At 37.6% G+C, this 25,918-nt stretch overlaps 1 protein-coding gene across 2 annotated transcripts in view; it reads right to left on the bottom strand.

Moving 5' to 3' along the window:
• SUPT3H (SPT3 homolog, SAGA and STAGA complex component) overlaps positions 1-25,918 on the bottom strand; it is a 280,831-nt gene that overhangs the window by 98,189 nt on the left and 156,724 nt on the right. The gene's annotated exons all lie outside the window — the stretch shown is intronic.

Here is a 25,918-nt window from a genome sequence, read left to right as displayed (position 1 = left end):
CATTTAATTTCTTTGGCTTAAAGAAAGCAAAATAGGAAAATAATTACTTCCTGTACAGTTATAAAATATGGATTATTTATCCAAACAGACCATAATGAGTTCTGCATTGGTACACATATTTATCTGGGAAACCAGGATATGCTCAGGTAAATATGTATCCAGGCAATTAAAAAAAAATTACGTACCACACAGTCTAGGTTGGGGGGAAGATGTATTTATAGTTTTAACACACACATAATTGACTCATTCAAACCACAACATGAGTGCTTGGCTATAATTAGTATTATAACAAACTGTCTTATTTGACTGTCCCGGAGTTGCCATTAATATGCAATAAGCCCCGATTCCTTAATTTCCGGAGCTGAAGACCTCGTTGAGTCATTACCACAGCTGTGTTATGGGATAAAGGGGGACTTGAGGAAGCTGTACCAAAGAAACGATCCACCTTGGAGCACTTGAGCGTTCAGCATCAAAGGAAAGCAATTTTCAGCTACGCAACCTTGACATGCGTAGGTCTTTCCTTTCTGGCTGCACTGGAAGCTCTGTGGGCTCTTCCTTCATGAGCAGCAGGTCTACTGCCAGGGACTCCAAACGATGCTCTCAGGGCTGCAGGAACTTTCCCTGCCTGCTATTACAGCCACCCTTTTGGAACATCAACAGTGGAGACATGGCAAGAAGGTCTCATGAGTTCCCTTCTTTGAGCCTCAACTCTACTGAGCACCAGTCTCAGAATATGGGGCAGCAGCAGTTCCACTGTACTCAGTGCCTTTTCCTAAATTTTTTAATGACTAGCATTATTTAGCCCAGAAAATATCTTATTTTGGATTATGTTGAAGAAGAGTCAGCAATCCAAATCACTTTGCTTCTTAAAGAAAAGCAGGCTAAATTTCCCAATACCAGCAAACAATATTTCAGACCCCGGAGTCTGAATTTATTTTTTATTACAGCCAAATTATGAAACCCTAAAAGTGAAGTTTAAATAACGGAAGTGTTGATATGACTTTCACTATTGGAGCACAAATAGCTCTGTTAATAATTAGGAGTTTATGAAAAATAAGTGTATTTTACAATTTTTCACATTACAAAGAAAATAGTATATACAGTAACTATATTTTAAAGTCTAAGAAGAAATGGCTGGGGAATAATATTTTAAAATGTAATCACTGGTTTAATGACTTTATGAAGTTAACTTTCTTGGCAGGATGAACTGAAGTATGTTAACAGTCACCTTACGGCTATTTTCTTTTTGCAACTTTTGCAAATTATAGATTTGTTGAAAGGAGCATTCATTCTCCTATGACAGAAGCACAGTTACTTCAATGGCGCTGTCTGCTTTTTCTCCTAATCATTTTTTCTTCCCCTACCTCCAAAGTCAACAATCACTGATACTTCTACAAAAACGTCTTGACGGACAAACAGACAAAAAGCTGGAAAACAAACACTCTACGTTGTGACATAATCCTTCCAGTTAAACTGTAGAATGGAGACAAAATGGTAATGTTTGCATGCCTTCAAGCCGCTGAGAGCCAAGAATAATGCTTCAAGAGCTACGATTTTGTTTTTATTATAGAAGAAAATTAGAACATAGTTCACCTGGCTGAAAATTTCTCTGAGGCAGGAAGGTTGTTTTGTTATTAAACGTGCATTTAAATGCCTTTTTTTTTTTTTTTTTCCCCCAATCTTTTCTATATCAAAAGTATGCAACTATAAAAATACCAATAGAAATAACGAGTTTATGTATAGTGCTGTAAATGTATTAAGCCAAATGTCCCGATACTTCTTTGAAAGTGATTAAACATATGATTAAAATTTTTCACTTAAATATTTTCCTGTAATATCTCACATACATCGAGCTCTGACACCTGACCCTCTAATCCTGACATAGGCAGGAAAAACAAACTTTTTCCCCAGGTCAGCACAGGGACAAGCTTTCTGCACTTCACGCATCCGGAGAGGGTAATCCCGTTACGCAGTCTATTAGAGCACTCTACAAGGCAATGATTTAGGATCACCATTCAAGGGTTAAACAGCATGACTGAATCACCTCAAGCTGCCTAAAGCATAAAACCATCACCTGCAGATGAAAAGACAATCAATTTTGTTGTTGTTAGATATGTTATCGAATCTAGGTATATTTTACTGAAGAGCATTTAATGCATCACCAGGTGACAATGAGTGACCTGAAGCAGATAAACCCTTGCATCCCATTTTGAGGCTTCAGCGGAGCATTTTCTTGCTTAATGTACGGTGAATTTTGGTACATACGGATCACAAGTGTAAGAAAATGTCAGTTCATATCTCGTGGTCATTCACTCCCTGAAATTCACAAAGAACTTGTTTTCAAGCGTGCCATTTGTTATGTTTGCTCCTTCAAAATCAGTTTACTGTTTAACATCTGAAGCATGCTCAACTGCCTCGTCTTGCCTTCTGGCAGGTGGTGATGGCTTTTGGCTTCCAGTGCTTGGGCAGCCCAAAGAGCTGGAAGCTGGAAATAAGAGATTTTGCAGCCCATTCTGAATACCCAGAGCCTTATCCCCAGAGGATCTCCAGCAACAAGCAGGTCGGACCTGTTGTCTACAGGTCCAAAACACGATGGTGGGTTTGACATTAAAGGTGACAAGCAGTTGGTATATATCTAAAGTCAGACAGTCTAACTGTGGTGGGAGAAAACAGACCTCTACGCAGATTGAAGCTGTGAACTCCTGGAAAGATCCTTACATCTCAGCACGGGCATTTTAGCCATACTGCTGCTATCAGAAGCTTCTAAAGATCAGTGCAATGAAGAAATGGTATTTTGTTTGTCTTCCCATTTATTTAAATTAAACATCTAGTATAATTTCGACATGAAAATCTCTCTTCATTTTACTGACAACCCACATACTTATATTTTTTTATATAAAAAGTTGGAGGTTTTTTGTTGCTTTTTTTTTTTTTTTCCCCTGTGGGTTTATTTATTTATTTATTTATCTGTGGTTGGGTCTTGTTTTTGGTTTTGCTTTTTTATTTAGTTATTTTTAAAGCAACACTGTCAGTATCAGGCACTTATATGGAGTGCAAGTAGCAAGAGCAGAGCACCCTGTACCTTATTGTTTGAGCTGATGTTCTCCACGTTTCAAACATGATCCTTCTAAGAACATAAAAATAAAAGAGACAAGAAAAATGTGCGCAGCTTTTAGACAACTGCCCAGCCTCTGCCCATGGGACGGAGCAGACAGGAAAACACGCTGGGCTTCAGGAGCTCACCTTTGTTGCACCATTTGTTGATACTCTGAAACATTTCTGTTTAAAAGACAAACAGGCACCATTATTAGAGGAATGATAACTTAGTTTTAAAGTCCAACTGCCTAGGTCCTGCTACAGAAAGTGAAGATTTGCATCTATTGAAGACTGTATGATTTTAAAACTAATGTTAAGTAGATTAAATAAGGAAATTAAATTTCCAAGTAAATGGTGAAATTAATACTGCTATTTGAAAAAAAAAAAAAAAGATGAGCGTTAAAGCAGTTTAATTATTATTATTATTATTTATTATATTATATTATTATATTATTATTATATTATTATTATTATTATTATTTAATTTCTCCTTCATAAATAGTTTAAGATGAGCTTCTCAAATCAGATCTTGCTGTTGCATTTTCTATCACAGAGGGAAATAATTTAATGCATTTATGAACAATAACTACATTTCAAGTTAAGCTTCAAGCATGACTTTTTCCTATTTTTCTTTCTTTCAATTCTAATTCAAAAATCAACATGTTGGGCCAGGATTTTATATCTATAATTCTTCTACCCTCCATGAAACAATAGAAGCCCTATTGCACACTTGATTTTTATAGGAGGCAGTACTGACCAAACTAAGTGAAATGATACAAACAACATTAAAACTATGAAGTTTCTAAATGCAGAAAAGTATTCAGACTCACTGGATCCAATTTTAATATGGTCACATTATTTAGCAGCTACATAGGCTTTGCTAATTCAAAACTTGGTATCATACTAGAGATGACCACTGCTGATGCTCTCACTGCTGGTGATAACAGCAGGCAAGAAAATAGACTTTGAAATTATTAATCTATTTTTCTTTTCTTTTCTTTTTTTGTTGGGGGGGGGGGGGGGTTGGTTGGTTGGTTGATTGTTTTTAATTATAGGAAAGAAAAAAATCAGCTTGAAAAATACCATCTGAGGGAAACGATGGTGTAGTCTTCTGCAGAACTAGAGGCATTGCTGAGAAACAACTCTAAATCAGTGGCAGCAAACTTCCCTACATCAAAACTAAATAAATACTGGTCCTTTTCAGGCAATTACAATAGAACTTGTTACATTTGGATTCAAACTTTCACAACTAGTTGTTTCTTTTTTAAAGCAGTACCACTAGAGCTGTACCAAGTCATGAATCTCAACTCTAAGTATTAATTCCATCTAAGTTTCATCTTTCGATGCCTTTTTGCTATGAAATGTTGTTTTTGAAAAATAAGAATGTGTAGTCTTTTTAGCAATAAATGCATTTGCTGTTCCTTTAGGGAAAACAAACCAACCAACAATTAGAATTTACCCTTCTTAAGAACTGGGGAAATTATTAGTTTTCTGATATTTAGTGTATCAACTCAGACTTATTTCCTCTGTACCAATTATTTCTATTCCTTTTCTTTCTCCAGCACGCCTGTAGTATGCAAACCAGCAGAGGTTTGCATTATACCCACAGCTTCCTGTCCTTTGGTTTCAAATCCCAAAACAAACCACCATTCAGGATTATTGTTATGCAGTTTCCAATGCTGCAAGCAGAAAATGACTGTTCCCCGTTGATTGAGAGACCATCTAATATAAACAGGTTTCTTTCTCCCATTGCTGCAGATTAACATTTGTTTAAATATTGCATCCTTACATTGCTCACACAGGAAAATAATCATTGACTTATATTAGTTTCACCAGGACACTAAATAAATACTCTTCCTTTCCACATGACAGCAAATTGGAATCAGGCTTCACAGTTTGTCATGGCAAAAATAAGACATATATTTACCTATTCCAGGCACAGAGATAAAGTGCTCTTAGAACAAGCCTCAGGCTAATGAAAGAACTGCAAAGCAAGTCGGTCTATGAAGAGCTAGGCACCCATCAGTGCGCTGAATATAGAGATGACGAGACCTTGATCCTCTGGCTGAACCGATAGCAAAGTCAGAAAAAAAAAATCTCTTCAAACACCTCGAAATGAAGGACAAAAACATACTATAAAAAATTAATCCCATAAAGGACATAAGTAAGACACTGGAAAATCTAGACTAGCAGACAGAAGGGGAAAAAAAAGGGATTCAGCTTCAATCAAAAATGCAAAATGGCAACTTTTCCCATTAGAAAACTAAAATTTTTCACAGCCCTGAAGAGACATGCTGTTATATTCTTACCTGGAAAAACTGTGTTATTGATGGCAGACTATAGGTGAGAAGATTTTACCTGAAATTATTCACATTGGTCTTTTTCCCTATTTTTATTCTCATCTGCTCAAATGAACATGTACACCAAATAGAAGCCTATCAACTTGAGTGGTGACTGCAACTGAATGTTACAGGATTGCTCAGATAAATCATGAGAAACATAATGCATGTAAATAGCTGCTGATTTAAAGCTTTTGGGATGTTTTGGACAAGACTTACTGGGCCTAAGGTAAGTTATAGTGCCTGAAGAATTCTGACAGATGTACATATGTGTATCTTGCATGATGTGCCCAAGATAACAGAAGAAAGGGAAAACAGTAATAGAAAGATAGCGGAAGATAATTTAATTTTAATGCTTTTCCAACTGTAATATATATTTGGAAGATCCATTTTCATGTAAAAAGAAAAGGAAATGAAAATGGATCTAGGTAGATCCATTTTCATGTAAAAATAAGAGGAAAGGAAGTTCCATCTCTTGTTGGTTTGCTGTACTTTCTTTTTTTTTTTTTTAATTTATATGAATTGTAATTCTCATAGCTTCAAAAATCCAAGTTAAATTGTACAGATAACATGAACACAACAGATTTTTCTCTTGGGAAGATGAAAAAAAGAAAAAAGAAGAGAGCTGTTGCTCAGTGAAAGAAGGGCAAGTAACACAAAGCAGCACAAATGTAAAATCTGAACAACAGACATTTGTGTCTGAAAAATGGCACTGATTTCCTAACTCTTATTTAATGTTCATTCTTTAATTAACATTCATCTCCCAAGGACATAAGTTTGAAAAGGCTGTTTCACATTACTTTAGCACCAAGAGAAAGAATCACTTTTAAGCCATGAAAAGGCTGGGGAAAAAAAAAAAATAAACATGCTTTCTGAACATAATTTCCTCTTTATTGCTACTGCAAAGTTATGAAATGAAATCTATTATTTAATTACATTGGATCAAGCAACAGGAAGAGAAGGGAGTGTTGGAGTCACAACATCCCTGTAAGAATAAATTACTACACTTCCTCCTGCTAAAAGACCATTTGAATGGACTGAAACTGTCCAAACGGTTAAAAGTGAACTACTGGGAGGCAGGAAGATCTTGCTAATGTACAAAAACCTACAAAATGCACTCTGGAACTCTTAACAGCAATACTGGTAACAATAGGATAAAGAAGTAGCAACATTTCTGCCAGAACATCAATAGTTTGAAAATTATCACATTTATTCAGATTCTCTCTAGAATCTGAAGATAGCTTAAAAACTATATAGTAGCTTCTGGGCCTGCTTTGTTTTACTTTTTGCATTGGAGATTTTTAAATAATCTATTATGAAAACTCCAAAATTTATCTGCTATTACTACCAAAATTTTATTAGCCATAAGGGATTTCCCTTAGCTGTGCTTCAGTAATGTTTACTAGATCCTTCAAATTGAATGCAACTGTTGAAGTTAAAGCATTTTATTTCTTAAGTATGTTTTTGGCAATAAAAAATGGGAGGTCTTTATAATAAAATGATAAGCTGAATTCTAAAATGTTGGAACAGATAACTTGGCAATGGGTACAGAGTCCACACTGAGATATGAACGAGCAAATGCTGTGATCCTTTATATAATTTAAAGTTATACTGGAGCTGCTCTGAAATAACCTTTCATGGAAATACTCTTTTCTTCTCAAAACTAAAATATACTAAAATATGATCGCACTTTACGGATAATAAGATATTTGAAGAACAATGGAAAATATCTTTGAAGTTGTTCAGGAAAGCTCCTCCTAAGCCTACAAGAATATGAGAGAAAGAAATTCTTTGAAGAAGCTACCCTGGAGGCAAAGGAGGAACATCATTTCATAGGCCCCCAGAAACTGGGCTGATCTCTCAAGGCAGGATGAGTAACGTGAAGGGGGTGAGCATAAGCCATGACGTTTTTTGAGGAAAGATCTAGACAGGGCTGAAGTAAACAATACTGAAAATACTGTTTGAAAACATTTTCTAGGTCAAAGATTTTCATGGTGTCGTCTGAGTACTGTGTTTGGTCTGTGGCCTACTTCTAAATGTCTTCATAGAATCATAGAATGGTTTAGGTTGGAAGGGACCCTAAAGAACATCCAGGGCCAACTCCCCTGCCATGGGCAGGGACACCACCCACCATATCAGGTTGCCCAGGGTCTTGTTGAACCTGGTCTTGAACATCTCCCCATCACCAGCTCCCTAAGCCCGTCTTCACAGGAGAGGTGCTCCAGGCCTATGATCATTTTCGTGGCCCTCCCCTGGACCTGCTCTAACAGCTCCACATCCTTCTTGTGCTGGGGGCCTCAGACCTGGACACAGTGCTCCAAGTGTGGCCTCACAAGGGCAGAGCAGAGGGGGAATATCCCCTCCGTCCACCTGCTGGTCACACATCTGGTGGTGCAGCCCAGGACACAGTTGGCCTTCTGGGCTGCAAGCGCACACTGCAGGCTCATGTTGAGGTAACCAATTAGCAGCTTTCCTGCGCTGCTAATGAGTCTTAGAATCACAGAATCATGGAGTCATAGAATCATTAGGGTTGGAAAAGACCTCCAAGATCATCTGGTCCAACCATCACTCTACTACCAATGTCACCCACTAAACCACGTCCCTAAGCAGCACATCCAACCTTTCTTCTCTAGCACAATGGGAAACACCTGCAAAGTAATGCACAACAACAACGAAAACAAACTCTTCTGAGCCTTAACTTAAGAGTTTTTTGTATCTAACCTATTACAAACTCCTAAGCAAAACCTATAAATATTTCCCAATGCCTAAAGCTGTGAAATGCAGAGGTGATTTAGCAGACATGCAACCATAAAAACTGTGCCCAATATATTTCTTTTCTAATTTAGAGTAAGTGCGCCAGCATTATATCATATATAATCATAACTTGCAGTGACATTTAAACCAAAAACCAACTAAACATTTAAACTAAAAACCTGCAAACCTCCATAAAGCTTTACAAACAGTATCAGTCATTTTAATATAAAGCTAAGAGACACTAGCATAAACAATGTCAACACAGTCACTAGTTTTCTGTGGAGAACCTGGACCTAGAATATTATAAAAGTAAATCCTTACATTCACAAGAAATCACTTTTCAGTCCGTGGCTTTCTGTGGAGGAACAGGATCTGCAGCATGCAGTAAAACCATACTATTAGAGGTCAACGACTATTGGAATAAAGAACTGCCAAAAGTTAAGCTTAATTAACTTTGCAAGTCAAATTAAAAAGCAAAGCAAAAGAGTCTTCAGACATAAAACAGAATGAAAAAAAAGAAAGTAGATACTCTGTGCAGAATGAAATAGAGATGGAAAATCTAAACATGGCTCCAAAATGGGCAAATATTTTCACTGAACATATGGAAGAACTGAGATGTTCAGCATGGGACCAAAGGTAAGACAACTCTGAGGAGGGTTATGGAAACCAATTATGTGTACTGAACGGAAGTAAAACTCAAAGATTTTATTGCACTCCAGTCATCAGCACTGGGCATCTCAGCCCTGGATGAATTGTAAATTAAACTGTAAGTCTGCTGGCATTAATATTCAAATAAATTACCTAAACATAGGGAAACCAAAGGGAGCAAATAATTATAGGCTGCTGCCTCGAATTACTTGAGGGGCAATTTGAAAGATGATGGATCCAAACTCTTGTTGGTAGTTTCAGATGATACGAGGGGCAATGGCCAGAAAGTGCAGTTTGGAGTGATCATGTAGGAGGTTATGAAAACCTTGCTCACAGGGAGGATAGTGCTGCACTGCAGCAGGTAAGCAAGAGCTTCCAAATTCCTGGAGCTTCCAAATTCCTGGAGCCTCCAAAGCCTCCAAATTCATGGAGCTGGACAAGGCCATGGCTGACCAGATCTAGTGCTGGTGACCGTGCCCCATTGAGGGCATTGAGTTAGATGTATCCAGAGTTAGACTGTTTCTTTCTCATATGACTTTCATCTATTCTTACAGATTTTTTGACAAAAGAAATTGTTTTCTTCTGTTTGTATAGGTTCCAGCACAACAGTCGCCCTCCCTCCCATTTGGATTAGGGTTCCCTATCCACTGCAAAACCAAAATTACAATTTGTATCAAAAACATTGCGCCAACAAAGCAGAAGTGCAGAAATCCAGTCCCTGAGGCCTCGGCAAGAGACAGAGAACACAGGTGGACACAACAAACCTCACCACATTGCTGAGCTGCTGCTGCAACCCTCAGCTCAGAAATTCAGCTGCAACCGACTCCCCAGTGCCTATCAATCACACAGAAAGCACACAACAGCACTGCTAATATGGAGTAAAAGAAATTAAGTCTTCACACCAGCAGCCCCCCTTTGCACCAAACAAGACATAGGACAAGATGAAATTTGCTAACTCCTTCGGTAAGGATGAATAAACACATAAAAATAATGGGGCCGTTTGCAGCAAGTAATCCAGGCTGATGAATGGCATTTGTGTGTAAAACGAGTTGAGCGAGGTTGCTGGGGTTTCTTTTGATACAACTTGAATGAAAATCAGCTTCTATGATGGTGTAAGTATTCCCAGAGTAGATTCCTTAATTATTTGCAGCCTTGGTTCATTCAGATAAATAGGCTGTGCTAATATATGTTTGAGCTTCGTGTAGAAAAAAAAAAAAATAGTTATTCATTACAGATGTGAGTATCTCTGCTCTGTGTACTCAGCCACATACTGCAGCTAATAATAAAACACAGAGTGGTTGAGCTCATACCTCACAGTTAACTTTATAATTTCATCTAGTTAAGATTTGCCTTCTTAGAAGGCTGTAAGCTAAATCCTAAAGGCCTAACACAAGATTTTACAGAAAGACTGCAGAATCAGGGCCTTTTTAATGGCCTCACATAAACAGTGATTTATAGTCCAGAGTTACCATTGTTAATAAACTTAGGATTGTTGGCTTTTTATACATTCTCTTTAGATATATTTGCCTTTATATCTTACAGATGTAATAAACCATGATATATCAACTAATGAATGGAAGAGGACATCTATCTCGTGAGGAGGCAGCAACAAAGACTGTTTCTGCTTTTTACAGACACTTGCAGTGAAATCGGTGGTAAGGACAATGAGCTTGAGACTCCCTGCTGCAGGACAACTTTCAGGTTGTAAATAAACAGGCAATAACACACTATGCATATACTGTACTGCCCTTTTCTCATCATCTCAGAGCACTTTACAGGGAAACGCAGTAACATCATCCTTATTTTTCTAATTTAAAACCTGAGACACTGAAATAAAAGTTTATTCACCTAAGGTCACTTTACAGTTTTCTGATTCTGGTCATCCTTTCAGTACTTGACTCCCTCCTGAGTGGTACCCACAAGAGAACACTTTTATCCAATTTTAGCCTTGTCCTCAGAGGCTAGCCACATTTCAGACACCTCCCTCCAATTATCTTCAATCTAATCAGTACGATGGTAATCTTTACAAATAATTTTTTACAGTACCCTGTCCACCTTTTGTTATCCTGACGATAAATAAAGTCATATTTAAGATACAGTTGATGAGCCTTGGATGTTTTGTGAAATGACATTTAATGTCAGGAAGTAGATATAAAAAGATAGTTTGGTGTGCTGATTTCTCGTTACCATCTCACAGTGCACAGAGAGTGCATTTGGGTGCCTCCCATTTCTCTCACCCCCTGTCAGCTGTAGAGGTTCAGGCTTTCACAATCAATGAGAACAAAGCGACAGTCACAAACAGAATTCACATTTCCCGTGTCTCAGTGAAACACATCATCCATTAAGCTATGCTACATGATACTCACTTAAGATGTACACCAAGGTGTTTAGTGAATCCGTATTTATTCTCCTGAACACTGTATTCAACAAAAGCAGCAGATCCATCTTCAGAGGAAGACTAAATGATTTTTTGTAGGATGACATTTGGCCAAACACAAAGTATGATCGAGTGTTGGAGCAGTAATGTGAAATACTCTGACATAAATTTTACAGAAGACCAGACACAGGATGAAATAGTCCCTACCATTCTGAAAAGCTATATCTTAGTTTCAGTGGAAATGTATCCTTAAAGGATCAGGGAACTTTTGCGTATAGCTTCTCATAACTTTGAAAGTAGTTGTTTTTTTGTTTGTTTGTTTTGTTTTGTTTTAATTAAGTAAAAATAGTGTTGTATTCTATTAACTACAGACCAAAGCATTAGATCTGATCATATTAGGAATATTATCTTAGAAGCAAAGTGGCAAATCCCTCATCTTGTTCATTAACGAGCAGGTTCTCCTAATAGCATTCATTATCCATTCAATGCATACAGCGGCATTTCTGACTTCAGTAGCTGTGCCTATGCACACCCTAGCAAAATTAAATATTCCAAAAACTTCCTTCTATGCCTACTTCCACTGCATAAATACCAAGTATTAAAGTAAGTCTATAGGTATTTATTTCGTTTTCAGAATCTACTGTTATGTCAGGAGTTCCCTGCAATCCAGCAATGCATTTGAACCCTCATTTACCTAGTAGGAAGCGAATCCCCTTCATCTCAGCTGAGCTAACCATTGAAAAGATTTCCTGGCCTAGCCTTCCACTTTGTATGTATTTTCTGCATAATTATTTTATACAGGTGTTGTTTCTGATAGATTTTACTCTAGTGAGAGTTCACTTTTTTTGTAATATTGATGTAGGTAGCACTGTATTGGAAAAGCTATTTTATAACCACAGAGCTCACTGCAATGACAGAATAGGTTAAAAAAAAGCTCTTCGTTCTATTTTTATCCACCCTCTTTTCTTTCCTTGCCTGTGTTCCAACCTCCTGATCAGTAGCTGCTTAAATAATGAGTAAGATTACAGGCAAAATGAGCAGCACGCTTCCCTCTAACCCCTGGACCACAATGCGAACCTGATCTAAAGTACTACATGAAATCAGAATCTGATCTTTTGCTGCCACCCACTTCACCAAATACCCTGGCTGTGGTTTGCTGCAGTTTGACATCCTTGCCAGCCTGTGCTCAGGAAAAGACCAGCACAGCTCTCATTATTGCCCAAGCCTAAGCCAGGGTTGAGGTCATTGGTGAGGAAGTGTGGGAAATGTCTCATTTTAGTCAGCTGCATTTCTATCCCACACCTTTGCATAAACACAGTTCTTCCAGTTTCTAGTACAGTTTCCACAAAACATGAGATATTAATTTTCAAAAGGTCATCTGTGTTTTGCAGTCTTAAAGTTTTCTACAAGCATTTCCTCCATGTATCTCTTCCCATAGCAGAAATGCAGGCCAGTAAAATATGATCCCTATTCAAAATCAGTCCTTACCCTGCTCCTTAAAGAAAATACAAAAAAAAATGTACAGCTGTGTGTGACTGGACTCATGTGACAGCTTAATTTAAATTTTCTTTCATGTTTAAATATGTATTTTTAATATTCGGAAACTCTTTACCACACTATTAACTTTTTAAATATAAATTTCACTATAAATCAATTTTTCAGTTTTTTTTTTTTTTTTTTTTTTTGTAATTATCTTTTGTTTTGCCATGTTCTATGCCCAATTTCAGTTTTAAAAAAAAAAAAAAAAAGCTTTTCTTTTAATACACAAGAAAAATGATCCTCTTGGTCACTTCCAGGCTAGCTGAGATGAAAAGTAGTTTCTTATTTCAAAAGAGTAATTTTTTATTTATTTTTTTTTACGTTCTCAAAATAATATAATTTTTGAAAAGGTAAATCTGCAGTGAAGAATTAGCTTTAAAAACAAAAACAAAAACAAAAACAACTTCAATTTAAATAGTTGTGCTTTTTTTTTTTTTACTAAAATTTCACTTTTTCCTGTTTTAACATTTTCTTTAAGAGGCTAGAAAATAGCCTCTTGTGTTTACAACTGCAAGTATGATTTTGATCACCATACCGATATTATCCTTGAAGCAGAAAACACACTGTTAGCCAAGTACCACCAAAAATATAAATAGGAATGACTCCTGTTTGATATCTATATTTGATATACTACATCAAAAAAGTGGCAAGACTTAGGCATGGCCTAGAATTAAGAGACAGAAGGCCCTAGGTCACAGGGAACATCACAGCAGCTGTCACAGCGTAAGGAGCTTGGTTTTGTCCTTCCTGAATTTCAGTGGATAAAGACGTACCTCAAGGGATACATGCCACGATGCAGTAGTGTGTAAATAGAGACTAGTCAAGAGTGGAGAGAGAAAAATTCAAAACACCAGTGTTGGGATGACATTGAATCCTTAAGAGCAGATGAGGCTAGAAAGCTCACTGATGAAAAGGAAATGGGATAAGAACAGAAATCTGCGGGATGCCCGAAGAAAGTAAGAAAATTCTGTTGAAAGATATCTTGAAATACATACTAGAGGGAGAGGAAAATTAGAAGAATATGGTGTTTCTCCTTGACTTGAAAACCCCTCTCCTCCGTTTCTAAAATAAGGTTTAGAAATGATGTAACTTGTGAGAGCAGAATCGCCTTATAGTTAGGGGACCAAAAGAATCTCAAAAACAGCTCTTCCCACCAAATGCAAGAAGAGCCATGTTTTCTATTGCTCATGCTTGCTAGCTGTCACAGGCTTGGTGTGTGTCATGATCGGTTGTCCTTTCTCTTAAACAGGCCATGCGGTAAGAGCAAGGCCATTCACTGGAATATGTATTTTTGATAGAAACTACCAACCCAGTCCCCTTCTTACATTATCATGGCCAAGGAGCTATGCTGAATATAAAGTTACATATTACCTTTATCTTCCGTTTGAGCTAGTACAGAGGCAAACTGTTTTGCACCTGCAGCTTTTATAAGGCAGGAGTGGGATTTTAAAGGAACTGCTGAAGTGACTGAACGCTTTATGTGTGAGAGCCAGCATGTGCTCTACATACTTACATTTGCTTAACAAATCATTATCAGCCAAATTAAACCTAAGTGTGAAATATGGCACTCTGAAAAATGACATATACCACTTCTGCCCAGTGGTGGAAAGAGTAAGTACAAGGAAAGACAGGAAAACCTCTCACATCATTCAGTGGACTTCGAGCTTTAAAAGACTGGAGATAGATGCACAAGTGAAAATGAATTCTGTCAGATAAGCAACCGTCAATGTAACCCTTACCTCCTTCAGTCACACAGCGAGTGGGTTTAAGTGTCTCCATCTCTTAAGTTGTTCAGATTCTTCTTGGAGGTCTGGACATTTTCCTAGTTTTTTTGTACTACTGGTTCTCTTCTTGACCTTCTTGGTCATATTGGTGGTAGGGGGACCAGATGGTCTTGGAGGTCTTTTCCAACCTTTATGATTCTATGATTTTATGATTCTTCTGTTCAGAATTTGCTACAAGAGAGAGCTCTCTCCAGCACATATGAATAACGGACGCAAGAGGACTGCTTAGAAGCACAGGTATCATAAATATCTGTGTACATTTGGGCTCACAATATCCTGATAATGTGCAAAGCCCAAGAGCTTTGCTAGAAGAGTGTATAACTGCCAAACTGGAGCAGATTAGCAAGTCATGCATAGGGTAAAATGGAAATGGAAAAAGAAACCAACAAAGGCGAAATGAAGCATAGGCTGAGTGTGCCACCAAATGAAACCAACTGTCACTGCTGAAAGCCAAAAACTGACTGTGAGGGAAGGTTTTTGAGGGCAATCTTTTTCACCCTCTTGTTGAAGGATTCCTTCAGGAAACAAACTATTGTTTTGTTTTGTTTAGAAGGATATCACACGTGAACAACCAAGCTCTTTTAGGCTAAGGACACAGTCGCTCTCACTCTGCTTGGCCAACACACACTGAAATCTTCATAAAAAGTGAAATAGCTCTCACAGGAGAAAATGAACAAGATAAAATTGGGCTGAGATCTCACTAGGAGAGCAAATATCTTTCCCTTAAATTCCCTTGCATGAGTCAGGAAGAAACTTGAATATCAGCCAGGAGGTACACGAGGCAACTATGCACACCACTGATCCCTTCAGTAGGTGAGGTTCTTTTCTGTATTCAAAGAGAACATCAAGATGTTTTAATCTCATTCAAATCCAGAACAGGTTTGTTTTCAAGCCTTATAATAATTATTACAAAACCCACATACCATATCAGCTTTAGGCCTGATAATTGCTAAATTTCAGTGGAAACATGGATTGATTCATTTCTCTTAGGTTATTTCCAGAAAAGAAATAATTTGCCTACAGTCTGCTTAGTCAAAATGCAGATACTAAAGATAATGTAATATTATTATTTTTTTTTCTGATGAGGTTCAAAATCCAGGCCTAGAAGAAATGAAAAACTAATTTTTTGCTGTTAATGCAATGACATATACATGCACTCAGTCAGACAGTGAGGTACACACATTCTGTCACATCTGATGTTCTTCTAAACCGTCTTTTCCTACCAAGCATCATCAAATGCACATCCGGCAAATTTTGTACTCAACATAAATGACACCCGTAGATATGCATTTCCTGGATCCCTCAATTCATCAGCATGGGTTGGAAAGTTCTCAAAATCTTCTGTGGGTTCTTAGAAATTACTGCTTTCTTCAGCTTTATTACCTCGAGGCCTTTGCCACCTCTAGACACAGAGGTGTGAATGATGAATCACCAAATTCACAGCCCAGAAAGGATTGCCTGTCATCTATTAAAATTACAGGCTATGGAGGTAAGGATGTCTGTCTGAAGGCTTGGCGCTCTTCCTTTAAAACACTTGAGATAAAGTGCAGCAGAAATGGCTCACTACTTTACTGGAATTAAGAAAAAAAAAAAGTGTTTATGGTAAATGTTTAAAACTGATGCATTCATTTTTTAAGAATGATAAACATCTTTATTCTGCAGAATAAAATGTTGCCCTCATAAAAAGGGTTTTGCAATACCTGAGAAAAATCTGCCACCAGATGTGGCTGATTGGCCTGATGAAAAACTGTATTTGCAAATGCCAGTGGATTATTGTTTGGAATTCAGAAGCAAAATCTACAAAGTTTCCATCTAGGCTGGAAATCAAACAGAATTTCCCCTACAGTTTCTCCTAAAAGCTCTTCCTAGAAGCTGCATGTAACACGGGGCACATGAAATGAAAAGGGAAATATTTTTTTTTTCTTATGTTCTGCCTCCCTTTCTGTCCCCCAGAGCAGCCATCTGAGTGCAATATATGAAAAGTGTGGTGGGAGAGACGTATTAGGTGTCCCCTCCTGCCTGGATGCTTAATCATAGAATATATATAATTTTTATTTATAGTTTAAGACGCAGAAAGATTCCTCTCTGCAGACGTAGAAACGCAGCTCAGAGGCACTGGGCAATTTGTGAGCATCAACACAATAAATAACAAAGCCCAAAACTCAGGAAATCGGTTCTATCTCCATATGTACAAGACACAGCATTGCCTCATCAGCAGTGGAACAAAAATCAGAACATCTTTCCTTGTGATTTGTCATCCTATCCCGAGTATCCTGAGGGATTATCAGAACAGGCAGCAGAAGGCCAAGGACAGAATTGTTCAAGATCTCAGCTAATTAATGGAGAGAAAAAAGATGGTCAGTTGACAAGGGAAAAGAACCAGCTATTGTTCTCATGATGAAAGATGCACTTCAATAGGCAGGCAAGTTGTCTCCACCCTCCCATTATAGTTCAAATAGTTTTGTTGGTGGCTCTTTTATGAGAATTCAATTGTTACAAAGATGTCTATCTCCTAAGCACAAATAAAGCGATAAACCCCTACCTTAAGAATTTTAAATCTGAGAATTTTATCTCTTAACAGAGCATTTTGAGATAAGAACAATGTCTTTGCATCAGCTGACACTCAGTTAAGCACCTTGAGGGATCAGACTGTCCATGAAGCCAGAAGTAATGAATAGGCATACTGGGAAGGAGGGAGATGGTAACAGGACAGTTCACAAAGGAGAAAAAAAAAAGGTACAAAAACTAAGCTACAGTGGTGTAGAAGCATGGCATATGTGTAATATCTTTGGCCTCTCGGCACCTGCAGAGATTAGATTTTTAATTAAAATTATTCATTTTAATTAGCAGCCATGATTTATATGTGGTTTTCCCTGAAAACACATTGAGCAATGACTTTAGATTACTCAGTCCAATTTATCTGTGATATATCTAGCTCACGCTTGAGGAAGAAACAAATAAAAATGCCCTGTGAAGTAAGAAATAAGATAACCCCTTCACAGTTCAAGAATTATATGAAAGCCATATAAATAAATAAAGCATTAATATTTTAATATTTTCAGTGTGACAGTGAGCAGTAATCTTAGAACCATCATGGACATAACCCAATACAGTCTTACAAGATCTGATAAACAAAGTTTTTGCTTAATTCCAAATGAATTCAGCTTTTAACAAGTTTGTAACCATGGCATTTTTTAAAAAAATGCATCCATTGACCCAAGCTGTTAAATTCAGGGTTATAATCCAAAACCAATTGTGCCTTAGCCAGCTTTCTATCAGCTGAGTCTTTTGTTTGGCAAAGACTCAACTCAAAATGAAGGGAATTCATTGGGGTGATAATTTGCTGCATGAGCACCTATAGGGTTGTTAAAATAAAGGTGCTGTGCCATATGCAGGTGTTCCAACATTCTTAAACAGTTCTTCCAGTATCCCCAATGCACTTGCAATTACAAAGTAAGCAAACTCGGTAACAGCAATTCTTCATCTAGCATTTAGCTTGGAGCCCCGTCTGGCAAACTCCACAGATTCCTGCTTTAAAGCACATCCCTTCTGTTCGAATGATGATGATGTACTATAAGTAGTTGCATTAAGGTCTCGGTCAAGTAAATTGCTCCGGCTTCAAACTGTCAAGTAAACTTTGCAGCTTTGCACTTCATATAGTGCAGTTTGTGATACAGACACCGGAGCCCCAGGCTGCTGGTTTTGGCCATAAAATCTCCCATTGAAGCAATCATCCAGCTCACTGTGTGATGGGGGAATATCTTTTACACAACAGAGACACACAGTTGGTGAACTGATACAGTTCCAAACCTACTGAATATTTCTTTTCCCTACCTACCCCCAAAATCCTTCCCCCTAAACCTTCACAGGGCAGGAATCTGGGACAGTTTCAGCTCTAAGGTGCAATAACCATCTGATTACAACTTTGCCCTTTGTATTTTTAAAAGAATTATCTGCTCACATTCCTGTTAGTGCTTCGATATTCTTCCAAAATTATGAGACCAGAGTGCGTATATTGTGTGTCAGTGTGCATGTTGGTGTGCAGTCATCTGCAAACATCAAGCTGGACTTGCTCTGAGCAGAATAAGAGCCTTGGGTACCACACATCAAAGCAGCCGTAAGTCTGGGATGGATACCCATGAGACCAGAGTGTCTGCAAGTGGGCTGCTGGAGGGACCAGGAGAACTAGGCCAGCTCCTGGAGAGGCACAAGAGATCCTGGGACCAGTCACTGGTGGCACGAGGGTGTAAGCTGCTGGAGGGATCCGTAGTGCTTTTACATATATATACACACATACTTACAAATGTATCTATATACTCATATCTATGGGTTTTCCACTGCTACCTTCATCCGGATCCTGGCTGGCCCTGGGGATGTGCAGCTGCAGCAGCCTCACTTCTCTCCAGCTACCAGACTGGGCAACGCCAAACACTTCATGCAGTAACACAGGCAAAAATATTAAGCTCGCAGTGAGCAAAAGAAATGATTTTAAGGCATTTTGTCTTAAGATAGAGTTACAGAAGAGCATTATTTGTTCTCAGCCATTTAATGTGCTACATTATCAATGCTGAAACATACATTCCCAACAGCATAGCAAGATAAACTCCGTAAATCTCACTACCATGGTACAACATGTCTTTTTAATTTTCCAATTATAAAACTGCTCATTGCCTTTTCAGCACACAGATAAGATACCAGACACTTCTCTGTAGGGATAAGGCCACTAATTGATGAAATGGCAACTGTTAATGTTATATTGTTCTAAAAAAATGGTTTTGGGCTGGTCCAGTCTCGTTGAATAAAAATAACTGTATATACATACCACATTTTTTACTCCATTTGCAGTTTTTATAAACTTTGGTAAAAACATAATAAAACCGAGTACTCAAGCTGGATGAAACTGCTTTGGGTAGGAGTCTGCATATTAGAGATGAGAACTGCCCTTGGCCATTCAGCCTGCGTGGTATTTATGAGCAACACTTCATTTTCACAATCTTAGAACACTTACAATAAACAATAATGATAATCATTTTCAAAACACTTGCTGAATTTCAAAATATTTTCCCAGAGAATAATGTTTGCTGCTCTCTGCTTTGATATGTGCCTTTGAGTCAGTATGTTGCATCAAACTTGGAAAGGTAAGAGGTTTCTGCTCATGGCATTGAACAGTAAATCTGGAGCATTAGCCTCTTAGATCTTGAAATAATATTTACTATTGTAATACACATGGCTTTATAAGCTATTTTAGAAAGTAATTTAGAATATGAAGGAAAGTATATAACCTTTTTTTTTTTTTTTTTTTTTTTTTTCAGCTCAGCTGTGAAATTACAATTGCATTCTCTCTCTAACTACATAAATAACACCTTTCTCTGTCAGTTCTGGGATGCACAAATCCTTCCTCTCCATAAAATTTACCAACCTAATAAATACTGACCTAGAATCAGCAATTTTGGTATTTACTAGGGACTCCAACTGAATTCATAAATCAACATCATACTTAAGTGGGCAGTACTACAATAATTTTATATTCTGTATAACTATTTCACATAATATTATTTAATGGTCAGAAACGTTACACATTTAGCTGGCAAGTCCCTCCTTTAGCATTTAATAAATACCACACTTTTACATAAGAAATTGTATTTCAATCTAATGTTTATATTTTGACTGCACCTAAAATGTGCTTATTGTAGCATACTGCATCAATAAATGAACAATTATTTCTCAGTGGCATGTAAAATACGTAGTGATGTCAGCAGCATTAAATTCTAGTGCCAAGTAGGGAAACAGTTAAATGTAGTTTAACTATAAAATTAATATTATACTAATTTTAATAAAAGGAAAAGATTTACCTTATTATTTTTAGTTCAGACATGCAGTCATGTGCAAGGTAATTCAATACCCACTGTATAAAATATGAACTATGAAAATGTTTTACAGATGTTTTTAATCAGCTTCCTTTGTTTAACATTAGACGCTAACCTCCTGAAGATACATACAAGCTGCACATCCTACAGGTAATGCTATCCAGATGGGATGTTTTCCCTGAACATCATGCTTAATAACATAAGGAATAAGGAATAACATAAGGAATATGCTGTGAAGAAAAAGCACCTTGGCAAAAAATTTCTAATGTCATTTCATATTCAGTGGCACGACACATCTTTTCCAGCTTGCCTCCAGTATGCTTATGGAAAACTCCCAAAGCATACAGCATAAAAAAGTCTTGATTTCAGACAGCTTTATGTTGACTGCTCAGCTTTAGCAAATACTAAATACAGTAGTGATATCATCTTGATTATTAACTCCTTCCTTTAGTTAAATTGTACAATTTTCCGGCTGTTAGATCTTATTCCTGCAGCCCTGTCCTGTACTGAAATTTCTCAGTCAACACCAATATCATCAGGACGATGCTGCTGCGATGTGTGAAGTGAGTACATTTTGGCAGTGAAAAAATGAGCTTTCCTTGCCTGGATGCTGGTTGACAGGGAGGAATCTTAAATTTATTAACCATCTTAAATTTATTATTCAGGCATGAGTCAATAGTTACACTAGTTCAGAGCAAAGGTAACAAATAGTGGCTCCAGCTAAGGCATCACAGTGGAAGCGGTGAAAGCATTCCTTGTGCGTTACACCAGAAGATTTGTTTGATGAACATCACTATCTCAGTATCTCATTCAAGTACCTACTTCAGAAGGGAAAAGCCCCTAGATGCCCACACAGCTCTGCAGGCTCTTGCAGAAGAATACCATGTAGTTCTTTGCTCTGATGGCTTGAGCAAAGGAAGGTAATAAAACTTTCCTTTAACTGCTCCAGAGAAAACTCAGGCAAGAAACCATAATTCAATATAAGGATTTATCCCATATCCATAAACATCTAATTGTTCCTCAAGTGGAACATGGAAGGAATTTAAGAAGCTATTTTCACCAGGGATGCCCACTGTATTTTATAGGCATGTCTAAAATTGTATGCCATGGTGACATCATTTTAGCAGGACTGAAATGCTCGGGGCAGGCTTGTCACCTAATGACCTTCTCCCTGGCAGGATGCAGTCCTCAACCTATCCCCAATCTACACCAAAAGCACCAGGTTCTGCACAGAATTCAACAGTCACCTCAATTAAGAAATTACAGACTGAGGCAAAGACAGCCTCTTTTGTGCTAAGACCTGGGGACCACAGCCCTTGCCAAAAAGATGGGTTCAGTTCCATCCTTCAGCCATTGGACTTTCAAATCCAACTCACAGCCCTCAGGGTAGGGCTTGAGCTTGGTGCCATATGCGGGGCTGTGGATGGAGGCCTGAAAACACAGGAGCAAGGTGGTAATTGGAGCGGCAAATACAGAGAAAACAAGGCAAATCTACAGGTTTAACTTAATGGCCATAACTCATCACCACCCATAACTTCCTCTCTCAAAAATATCTGAATACTTATGTTCAAGTGAACAAAAATACGCTCATTTATTCAACAAATGTGTTACATACTCTAAGATAAGAGAAGATTTCCATCCACTACGACTACTCTCTCAGGAACTTGGGTCTACGTATGGGTGCCATCAGTTCAGTCTAAAAGGCAGCCTGGCTAGGTGAAAGAGATCTGGCCTTGACACAACAGAGATGCTGCTTTTTGTCCTACCGCTACAAAGCACCCTTGAATTCTGTCACCTATTTGTAATTGTAAGAGAGTGATTCTTGCTTGTTTTATAGGGCTGAAGGAAGGCTTTGCTCAGTAACAACAGTAGGAGTACATATAAAGAAGAAACCCAAGAAGTCACAATTCAACACATACTTCTTTTACTTCAGAGGTTTGCAATGAGAATTCTGGGGCAAAATTCAGCTGGAGATTGACACCTCCAATTGTGTGTGTTTACACAGGCCAGGTGTCTAAGCTCTCATTAGAGGCAGTGGAAATCTAGCCAAAGTAGTAAGGAGAGTCTAGGGGCTCCTCAGGTGACTTACAGTAGGTGTTTGCGGAGTCAAGTTGCGTGATGCATGCATGCGTAAAGGCATAGAGACTAAATCCAGACCTGGATCCTGTCTTTCTGTCTGTATTAGGAAACATGTATACCTCTCTTGCCAACCAGCACACAAAGCATCTAATTCCAAATAAATTTCCAACAACCCATCTACCAAATTTAGGTTGTAATCATCGGCCTAAACTAAGAATTAGGTTGTAATCATCGGCCTAAACTCAAACAAACAAACAAACAAACAAAACAAAACAAAACAAAAAAACTGGGGTCACGGGAAAAGCCTGGGACACAAAAGTATGAATTCAGAGAATAAACAATGGCTATCAGAAACTACATTTTCCATTAGGCAACTAGATCTTCCCAGAAAGGGTCTTGACCACTGTAAGAGTAGATTGTGCTTACGGTCTCTGCAAAAAGGCATGGGTATCTACAATAAATGCAACAGAGATCATTTTGTTTGAATGCATGAATTGCTAGTCTACAGACAGTAAAACAGACAGAAAATCTGTAATTCAGTGATCTTGACTTGGCTGAAGCCTGCCTTATGGGGTGCACATTCCTTTGCAGTACCTGGTTGTGAGTTACTGCACATCTAACGACTGAAATCCAATTAATACTAATAAAAAGGTTTCCTGCGTCTGAGAATGGTAGCAGCTCTTGTATAAGAACAAAGTTGTGTCTCCTGTATTTATATTACTACGGCATTTGGAAGCTTAATAAAAATTTAGATTTGAAAGGGGTTGTGACAGGTTAAGATTAACATCCTTCCACAGCATTTGCTTAGAAGTAGGGAACTGGCAAGACATAGGCCATTTTTCAACCAGACGGGCATGTTTCTACTGACGGTGACAGAAACATTTCCACAAAATAGCCTCCTGCTGTCTCCAACACTAATGAAATGCACTGCATACAACTGCGTAATGACACGCCATTTCCCTCAGCACACGAGATGTAAGCTTTGTGTTAACTATCCTCCATAACTGCTCCATATCTAACACTTTTGCTAGAGCTGAAGAGCCTAGCTGCTTTCACAACAAAACAATGCAAACCATTTATCTGATAAAGAAGGATTTGATACGGGACCCCAACTTGACGTATCGTATCTCTTATGCATCTTTTGTATGTGCAAGTTCTGCAGGAGTGGAAGTTACCAGACCTAAGAACAAGGAATATTCCATTCCTGCTCCCCAAAACAGGTGTGTAGACATTTTCATGACCATAAATACACATATTATGCAAACAAAATGCATAATGGTGAGATGTCCACCTTTCATTACCAGGATGTTGAGCAGTTGTTTCGGTCACACATAGAACTGCAAGCAAGTATACAATTTAGGCAACTCCGTCACACTAGACCAATGCTACACCAAAATGTCTTAACTTAGAGCCATGTGACTTTCTTAAGTTGAAATTCTAATTTATTCAAAGATGTTAAAGATGTTAAAAAGATGTTAAAATCAATTTGTTTTTCCCCACCAATTTATTAGTTTTAGTATAGTTATTCAATATTTCTATCGTGGAGGCCAACAACAATATTCACGGGTCAGTGGTGTAACAGGTTGGCCATCACACAACCATGTGAAACAGAAGGAGGTTGTGACAAAATGGGTGACATTGGTAGTAGGGTGATGGAACAGATGATCTTGAAGGTCTTTTGAAGGTTTTTTCCAACCTTAATGATTCTATGATTCTATACAGCTTGTAGTCCAGGATGACAGATAGCAAATGAGAGATGGGCACACATAACGTGCAACGTAATAGCAATAGTCTCAGAAATTCAGCTATCATGGCCAGTTTTTGTAAGTATTAGAATAGATGGTAATTTTAGCAAGAGTTTGAAGGAGGACAATATGTACTTTTTGTAATTAAAGTGCTTTTTTTCATAAAGATGTATAGGAGTAAAACTTCTCAATATTCACATTTATGTTAACGGTGAAGTTATGATTGACGGTATTTTTGAAATGGAGCTGCAGTCACCAATTCATCATAGAAGAGAATTGTAGCAGACTTTATCCATGCAAACAAAGAATATTGATGTACCAAGTATTTTTTGGAAAATAAAGAACATTCATTTTTTATATTTAACTTTCTCAGGTTAAGTATTGTCTAAAATGACTTTTTCAAAAACTGTCCTAATATAAGAAAGTAGCTCTCCTTAAACACGGAAATATTTTTCTTCATTTATAATTAATATCAAAAGATTGTATGTGCTAAGAAAAAAAATACATCACTTGATCAGACTACCAATAGGTATTTCTAATGTTGACTCATGTAACCTGCTCACAAAAAAAGTTTGCTGAATTTAATATAGTATTACATTAGTGCAAAAGGTTTAAATCTGCAAAATATTTCAATTTTATTTTTGTTATATTTTGTAAATAAGGAAGCTAAGCTCTAATAAGATTAAATTACCTTTAAAAATGAGTAAACCAAAATAGTCAAGCTTTTATGAGACACTCCAGATACAGCGGAAGGAAAATACTTTTAAAATTAAGTTGAATTTTTGAGCTAAAATAATTAAATATTATTTTGTATTACATGCACATGTGAAATATATGATATATTTAATCAATTGGCTAGATCAGGTTCCTCATCTCAGCAGATTTTTACAAAAATGTTAAAAGTTTATAGTTCTGTTCTGATGCAAATGTCAAAACTTCTAAATTTTTCAGGAGATGGAATTCTTGTTTTCCAGCCAGACATAGTAATAATGGGCACCTCAGAGCAGGACACGAACCCTTTAACGCTTGTGCAAGAACCAGAATTTTAAACTTGCAGTGTTTGATTGAGTTCAAAATTAGGCATCATTTGAATGAAGTCTAAAGTTAGTATAATAGAAATGCCACCACCTTCTATTGTAACCGCTCCCATTCATAGAGATTTGAGGGAGTTTCCTAAATGCATGCCTAAATATTGGAAAAGGACCAAAATGAACACAAAGGAAATTCAAGTACTAAAAGCTATACTGAAGCAATCTGAAAGGCTTGCTTTAAACCTGTTAAAGGAAGGAAATTCACAGTTAAGACTGAAAATCCTGGCTGAAACTCCAGCCTTCAAATGCACATACTGCTTTGCAGAAATAAAAAAGAGTAGGCAAACTATACAAATCAAGACCATAGTGTCAGACTGGATTTCCAGTTTTAACTATGATTTGTGACGTATTAGAGAACACTTTATTTCATTCTGTTTCCATAAAGTTGTAGCTTTGAGATGGGCAGGCCAAGAATGGTGAAACTGTACTGGGTCTGGCTGGGATGTTAACTTTCCCTGCAGCAGCCCATACAGTGCTGCGCTCTGCACTTGGAGCTAGAACAGCAGTGGGATCACACCGGTGTTGTGTCCGCTGCTGAGAAGTGCTGACGCAGCATCAGGACTTTCTCTAACCCTCCTAGGGGGTGGGCACAAAAAAAA

This window comes from Oxyura jamaicensis, chromosome 3 (genome assembly GCF_011077185.1).
Source record: "Oxyura jamaicensis isolate SHBP4307 breed ruddy duck chromosome 3, BPBGC_Ojam_1.0, whole genome shotgun sequence".
In the NCBI taxonomy this organism is placed as follows: domain Eukaryota; kingdom Metazoa; phylum Chordata; class Aves; order Anseriformes; family Anatidae; genus Oxyura; species Oxyura jamaicensis.
This window is presented reverse-complemented; position numbering and strand designations above follow the sequence as displayed.